Below are 7,760 nucleotides of genomic sequence, written 5' to 3'. Positions count from 1 at the left end.
AAGAAACCCTTAGGAAAATACTGGTCTTCTTTCATTTTACTTTAGCTTTTTTTCCTAGCAGTCTTCAGAATTAAATAGAGGCAAATATGTCTCACTTCCTCTCAGTCACATCCTTGAACTAGATTCTGGTTTGATTTTCATTTAAAAAAATGCCATCTTGGGAAGTTGCTGAAGTCAACACTTACTCTGAAACCAGACATAGTAGTCAAGAACTGCTATTCCAGAGCAATAAACGTGTAAAAGCACATATGAAAACAGACAAACACTGTGAGGCAGCAGAAGATAGGGTATATTTCCTACAGAAAGAAGTCATGTTGGGCACTTTTCTGAGTATCATTATTTTTGAAAAATAACTTGCATTACAATAACAACAACAGTTTTATTTACTGATTGGTCTCCTTTAAACATATGAGACATCCCCAGAAGAATTTGAACTCTAATTCACAAAACTACAGAGATTTTTATGTCCTATTAAAATTCATAGATGAAAAAAGCTTACAAATATTTGCAAACTTTGGCTTTTCAATCAAATTTAGACTCATAGAATCATAAAATTGTAGAATGGCCTGGGTTGAAAAGGACCACAATGATCATTTAGTTTCAACCCCCTGCTAACCACCAGATGAGATTTCCCAGACCAAAATCCAGCCTGGCCTTGAATGCCTTCAGGGATGGGGCATCCACAACCTCCTTGAGCAACCTGCTCCAGTGTGTCACCATACTCTGTATAAAAAACATCCTCCTAATATCTAACAAAATAGAACAAAAAACAATGGATAGATGCAGACCAGCGAGAGAGTATAAGTGAATATGAACTATTGGTAGACACTGACATTTCCTATTCACCTGATTTTCCAAGCAGTTACAATGCAGGCCCATGTCTGGCTACAGGGACTGAGGCGAGTGCAGAAAGGGATAGAGCTGCACAACTTCTGTCTGTGCGTTTGAAAAGCGGGTAATGAAAGATGGAATCAATCCCTTTGTAGGGAGTGAAGGACAAGAGGAAAAAAAAGCTTGGAAAGTTTTCAGGACTTATAAAGGAACTTATTTTTGAAATGCACAGAGCGAACCAGATACAGATTACAAAGAAAAGTGTCATGGTCAAAGCATCGGGACAGAAAAGTGACCTCTGCAGCATGCTGGGTGTAAGTGAAGGGCAAGACTGCATTTATCAAAACTCAAAAAAAGTCATGTGGGAGACATCAAGATAGGAACAGATGAAAACCAGAGGGAGAGGTTCAGCTGCACAGTTGGACAGGAAGGGCCACACCATATAGATGCGGGCAGACTTCAGCCCTTTCTTCCTTTTAACCTCACTCCTTTATCCAGGTGTGAAAACATTTGAAAGTGATGTGGAAAGATAATTTGTGGGTTACATACAGATAGACAGTGCTGCATCAGCAGTGATGATGACAGAGGGAAGGCTTATGAGGTGGGACACAGTGTATGCCTCTTCCTGGCACAAAGATAGCCCACTTATAAGTGGACTCTTAATGAACAGAACCAGGTAACAACCAGAAGACATTCTGCCTCTTGTCAGTGGATGCACAGAGAGCTGTTGCTATTGTAATCAGTAATTTGTGCCAGAACATTCCCTGGCTTTGCACACCACCACTCACATCTATGCAGCTGTATGCTTCTTCCTCCAACAGGGTGATCTTGTCATGCTGACCCCTAGATCAGCCCCTTGCTCATCCTCGTCCCGGAATTGCTGGGATGCTCTTTCCATGAAGAAATGAGACTTGTCACAACCCAAACCTTGCCAGAAAGTGCTATGGGTTAGGTGGTACAGCAGCCATGTCTTTCAGAAGGAGTAAAGATGGCTGGGGTTCAGCAGGCTGATGTTATTTCACTGGACCCAGTCTAAAAGAATTTCTTTTTCTAGGGGCCATAGAGGGGTTAGAAGGAAAAATGGGGAGGAGAAAGTCTGTAAAAGAATCCTCCAGGACAAATCCTAAGTTTAATTATCTTTCCGTCAAGAAAGGACAACACCAAGAGCCTCCCCCACTGCGTATTTACTACCAGCCAGAAAGAGTACTTTGAGGAGCAGTTTTCTGCACTAAGCTGGGAGCCTGGCTTTCCTTCCACTGCAGGCTGTGGGGCCAAATGGATCAACGTTAGCTGTTATATGGCACTTCAGACATATTAATCAATCATCCAGCACTACGGAGATGCAGACTAGCACGCTGCCCCTGTTTTACAGAGAAAATTAGGCCCAGATTTCTTTATGAAGCTGTGTGCTCATTGTGAAAGTCACGCCTCAAAGCCCTCCTGATGACTAGTATTTACTATCTGCACTGCAGTATGGCTCAGCTGTATGAGGTGCTATGTATAAAAGCAGAACAAAAAGATGTTCCCGTGTTCCAATGAGCTTACTCTGATCTGTCCGCTTAGCAATATTGAAATGTTTTGTTGAATATTAAGATTGAATAAACAGACAAGGTATGTGGCACGTTCTCAAATATTTTTTAATGAAAATTTCTGACCCAAACGACCCTTGAAAGGTAGAAACTGTCATCCTGAGAAATGCGTACAGGCAGGCGTCATCTTTTACAACGCAGAACCTAACACACCTTCAAAGTGCTGGCATTAACAGCAGGAGAGACTTGAGGACAATTTCTGGCATAAATATTGAGGAAAGCTGCTTAAGCACTGGAAGAAACTGAAAAGTTTACACTTTTTGAGAATTTGAACTAACCTCCGGTGCTTCAGGATATTTTCCTTCAGAATAAATATTCTGCCTTATATGGTGCTGCGCAACGCATACCGCAGAGGATACTGCATTTTGAGAAAGTAAGTCTCATGACACAAATTCTGCTCTCTGCACTTATGCAAACGTTCTTCACATTGAATCCAACAGGGCAACTTATGAAAAGTAAAGAAGAGAATTTGGTCCATTATGTGGCTATCAAATTTAAATTACACCAATAACTGAGATGCATGAGGTATCGGTGACAGGAACACTGGGCCTAGAGTGTATGATTACTCAATTACTCCAATGTCTGTTGGATGCTTAAAGGCTAAAACAATTTTGGGTTCCTTCCAGTCAGTGCATATCACTGTCAGCTCTTCAGATAGTTTACCTTTCCCAAGAAGCTTTTGCTTACCTTATCACCTTCCCAGATCTGCTGCCTGCATTCTTCAATTACCGCATTTAACTGCAAGCCACATTACGTATACTTTACACTTCATCTTTATCTGTTCCATTTCGGTGATGTGATATTAGGCAAACATCTTAAACTTACAGCAGTAGGCTTTAAGTCACTGACATCTTAGATTTATTTTCCCCAAAGCTTTCAGTCTTAGCAGGAGCTCAAATGCAGCTCTAAGAAAGTAGAGCACAGAGCCACATCCACAGCTGCGAAGACAGTTTGGCAAATGAAAGAATTCTTAACTCGAGGAAAAGGGGTAAAAATCTGTACTACCCTTTGTAGTCCCTGGCAGGTTCATAAAGGGGAAAACAAAATTGAACGTTTAAAAGAGAGATGAACTAGGAGATAATCTACATCAAAATGGAGAACAGTGATGGCGAAGTGTCTCATTTACCCAGGTTAAAGGAAATCTATACAAAGAAAATATGTTAACTGTAAATTTTTCTTAATAGTATTGTTATTTCTATTTAAAAATAAAATCTTAAATAAAATCAGCTTTACACAGAGTAAATAAAAAATAGACATTTCTTCCACTTCACAGTTTTATGTGATTTAGGTTTATGTTGTCTTACCACTACTGTAGTATAAGACATCATTCAGAGAAATAACAACCAATCTGTAGATTGCCCCTAAAATAAATGTGGCTAATGCTTAATATCCAAAATCAAACTTGTTCATTACTTCTGATTCATCACACGAGCCCTTCTGTGCGCATGTATAAAGAATCCATAACCAAGTGGCTTCTACTTCCGTATACATTCTGAGCACTAACTGTTGTTTCTTACAAATGCTCATTAATATTTTCCTTGGTTTGCTGTTTCTGTGAACACTTTTCTGCTCCAAAAGTAAAGGAATTCTTATGCAATGTGAATAATAGACTTTGTCAAAGACAAACTTATCGCAGCCAATATATGCATAATCTTATATACGAATAGATGGAAAAAGGAAGAAAATCAACACTGACTACAAAATCACTGAATTATTAAACTGCTTTTTTAGTATTATTTGTCATAGTATTCAAAACACTGTTGCAATGTGAAATAGTAATGGACACACTGAAAATACCATCTAAAAGTGGGGGTCTCCACATAGTACTCCTAATTCTTTTGCCTTTAGGGTAAGAGCTCAGCCCCACAGAGCCATTCAAGGAGGTCAAGAAACCTAAATACCTTCTCAGAGACTGGCGACAGTCAAAGCTGGGCCTCTGCAAGAGGCTTTGCAGGTACTGAATGTACTAATTTACGTCCCTCACTGAGTGAGTGACATGAGCTCAGACTAATATTCTTCATCTTCAGGGAAGTATCCAAGCATTTATTTGACCATAAGCAAATGCTTCAAAGCCATTGACTGAAATAACACATTTTCTTGGGAAGGTATCCTCAGAACAACTGGTTGCTTAACAGCTCTGTAAATTGTATTATTCCTGGAGGTGAGCCCTCTTTAAAATTAAAATATCAGGTCCAGATGCACATATGTACCCTACCCACATGTACATAAAACTCAACTGTATGAATTCATAGAGTTCCTTGCACAAAAATGCCATATCAGTACACTCCAATATTCATGATTTAAAAGAAAAAAATACCTCTCTGGATAGTTATATTAATCATCGATTAGAATTTTTCAGATTTTAGAGCTGGTAATCCAAATCTGCCTCAAATTAGAAAAAAAATGGAAGTGGTAGGAGTTAATGCTGAGGTGGAATTCCTCTGATTGAACTATTTATCTGGTGGTGCTTCAGATAACTAAACTGAGATCAGCAATATAAAAGGGTACAGTAATGGTCTTTTTTTTTTTTTTTTTTTTTTTTTTTTTTTTAATCTTCTAGCACTGCAAGGCTGCTGGGACTTGAAAATTATATGCAGGCAGGTTTGGAAGGGGTCCAATGTAGACCACACCGGACTCGGTAACATCTGGTGCATAGGGCTTCCATTTTTTAAAAGTGTGTCTTGACAGCTGTAAAATAGCAATGACATACATCTCTGAGTGAGGGCTGTATGTAAAGCTGGCAGCAAGCTGACTGCATGATCTTTGGGAAGGCATCGCTCTGGTCTCAGAGCTGGGCACAGCCATCCTGGAATATATGCAAAGACATTCCAGTCGTGCTGTAAAGAATTTATTTTACATTGAGTGAATGAGAAATCCTTGTAAAACCTTCATCTTTGACTAGTGTTTCTCCTGTCTCTCTTTCATGTTTAACAAATTGGGAAAAAAGCCCTACAAAAAAAAACACAGAATAGTTCTAAGACACTGGGCCACACCAGGAAGTTACTGACAGACGATACAGCAATGACCTCAGAAACTGGCATGAGGGTATGAAGTGCTGATATGCATCAGTCTAATCACTGCTGAATTTGAACACTTCTATTTTTTTTTTCCTGAAAGCTTTCAAATAAGATTTTTATAATGTGTATGCAGCTTCTGCTATAAATCGTCTCTGTACTTTTCTCCACACCCGTATTTAAACACACAATTGCTTTCTTCTGTGGATCCGTACCATCACCTTCCCATCTCTCCTCCAGTGCACAGAGCAAAGCAGGGTGCAGAGCAGTGCATGGAAGGTGGGTGGCAGCCTCCTGCTGTCCCCTCAGAAAGGTCAGCTGCCAAAGGTGGAAGGAAGGCAGCAGAAGGCTAAAGTTTACCCTCATCCATTTCTGGACAGGTTCAGTGCCACAATTACTCATTTACTTGTTTTCTCCCCTCACCAGATGTTAGTTACAGATGTCTATTGCAAGCTGCCTTAAATAGAAATGCCTTGTGACAGATATCACAACATACAGCCATGGGGATCCTTAAGGATGCAGTGCCTCCGCTTCACTGCAATGGAATGATGGAGGCATCTCAGCTGGCAAAAGGACCATCCCCGAGAAGGCTTCTGTATTTGGAACGAGGTTGGAAGAAAATGAAGAATTAGTGTATTTGAGCACTAGTCAGAACTGGATATACAGAAATTTTCATTAAAATCAGAAAAAAAGAACAAAACAAAATCCCACAACAAATTATGTGTTTATGATTTCAAAGAAAAAGCCAATAGGAATAATTTTTAACTTCATATTTCTGGTGAGGAAAAGATCTTGTGAGGAAAAAGATTTTGGCAAGAAAAGGTTATAAACAAATAAAACAAATAAATTTGAATCACATCATTAAAACCATAGCTTTGCCTTAAAAAGAAGCTATTCATTTGGACCATTTCAAGTTTATGCATGGTCAGTTTTATCATTCTTCAAGGATATCAGTCACTCTTGAGGACCGCTACATCATGGTATGGGTACTGGTATTGCAGTAGTATGGGATGGCCTTAGCCTTCCACACTAACTTCCACTCAGCAGATACTCACATGGAAACCTCAGAGCACAACTGCCATGTGGCAGGTTGTGGTTTTGCCACGATGAAATTCAACCCAAATTTTCCTTGTCTGTACCTGGCCATTTTGAAATCACTGAAAAACCATTAGAGCTCTCTAAGGGGGAGTTCTCACCTTGCTGAGCTTCAGTGTTTCAGCCACTTCATGGCCCTGATGCAGTGAGTGAGCAAAGCACAGGGAGGTGCAGGTATGGCACTTCATGATCAGTCATACCCTACAACTTGTACAGATACCCCAGGACAAAGTACCTGCAAACAACATTTATTTCAGAAATACATATATCTACATATATATATATATATATATATATATATATATATATATATATATATATATATATATATATATATATATATTCAACAGCATGTGAAACCATTAAGATAGCAAACAATAGTTTTCCTGAAAATAGAAAAAAATAAGCCAAACCACTTTCCTTCTAAAATTTGAAACACAATTCCTAGGTTGATTTTTATCCCGCATTTACATGTTTGCTGGTTTTAAATCTAGACATATCACAAACACTGTGGCTCAGTTTTAACTGTGTGTCAACTCCACATTAAAACTCAGTCACTAAGTGCAGTATGGCAGATTAGTTTTACCAGCAGTGGTTTATATTAAGGAAGAACTTAAGAAGGGTTAAGGAACTCTTTACAATAGAAATGCTCACCTCAAAAGTTGAGCAGGGAGAAAATTCACAGAATCATAGAACCATAGAATATCCCAAGTTGGAAAGGACCCATAAAGATAATCAAGTCCAACTCCTGGCTCCACACAGGACCACCCAAAAATCTGAGAACACGTCTGAGAGCATTGTCCAGACACCAATTGAACACTAGCAGCTCAGTGTCCGCTGCCCTAGGGAGCCTGTTCCATGCCTGACCACTCTCTGGTGAAGAACCTTTTCCTGATATTCAGTAGAATCACAGAATTGCTCAAGTTGGAAAAGACCTTAAAGATTATTGAGTCCAACCACAGACTTGGAAACAGGTCTGGCACCACTTTGTATCTCTTGTCTATCCAAGAGTTGGAAAAAGTGACGAGACAGTGAGAGACTGAGAAGGATAGGAGACCAAAGTTCTGAATGCCACAGGCTTACTTTGGGTTTTCTTTGAAAAACTATTTCTGAGATAAAACTATTTACAAAGAGAAAAGGAAAAGGATAATAGTTATGACTATATATGTGCATATTACATATATATATATATATATATATATATATATATATATATATATATATATATATA

General features: G+C 39.0%; 1 long non-coding RNA gene across 1 annotated transcript; it reads right to left on the bottom strand.

The window, feature by feature from the left end:
* Window positions 1-6,780, bottom strand: LOC109366866. Its single transcript, XR_002113524.2, has 2 exons — window positions 6,631-6,780; window positions 1-6,027 (listed from the first exon to the last, which is right to left on the bottom strand). It is a non-coding gene; the product is annotated as an uncharacterized LOC109366866 (long non-coding RNA).
* Window positions 6,781-7,760: the final 980 nt, after the last annotated feature.

Source organism: Meleagris gallopavo, chromosome 3, assembly GCF_000146605.3.
Source record: "Meleagris gallopavo isolate NT-WF06-2002-E0010 breed Aviagen turkey brand Nicholas breeding stock chromosome 3, Turkey_5.1, whole genome shotgun sequence".
Taxonomy (NCBI): domain Eukaryota; kingdom Metazoa; phylum Chordata; class Aves; order Galliformes; family Phasianidae; genus Meleagris; species Meleagris gallopavo.
The sequence above is the reverse complement of the archived record's forward strand: the minus strand, read 5'-3'. Positions and strand labels throughout refer to the sequence as shown.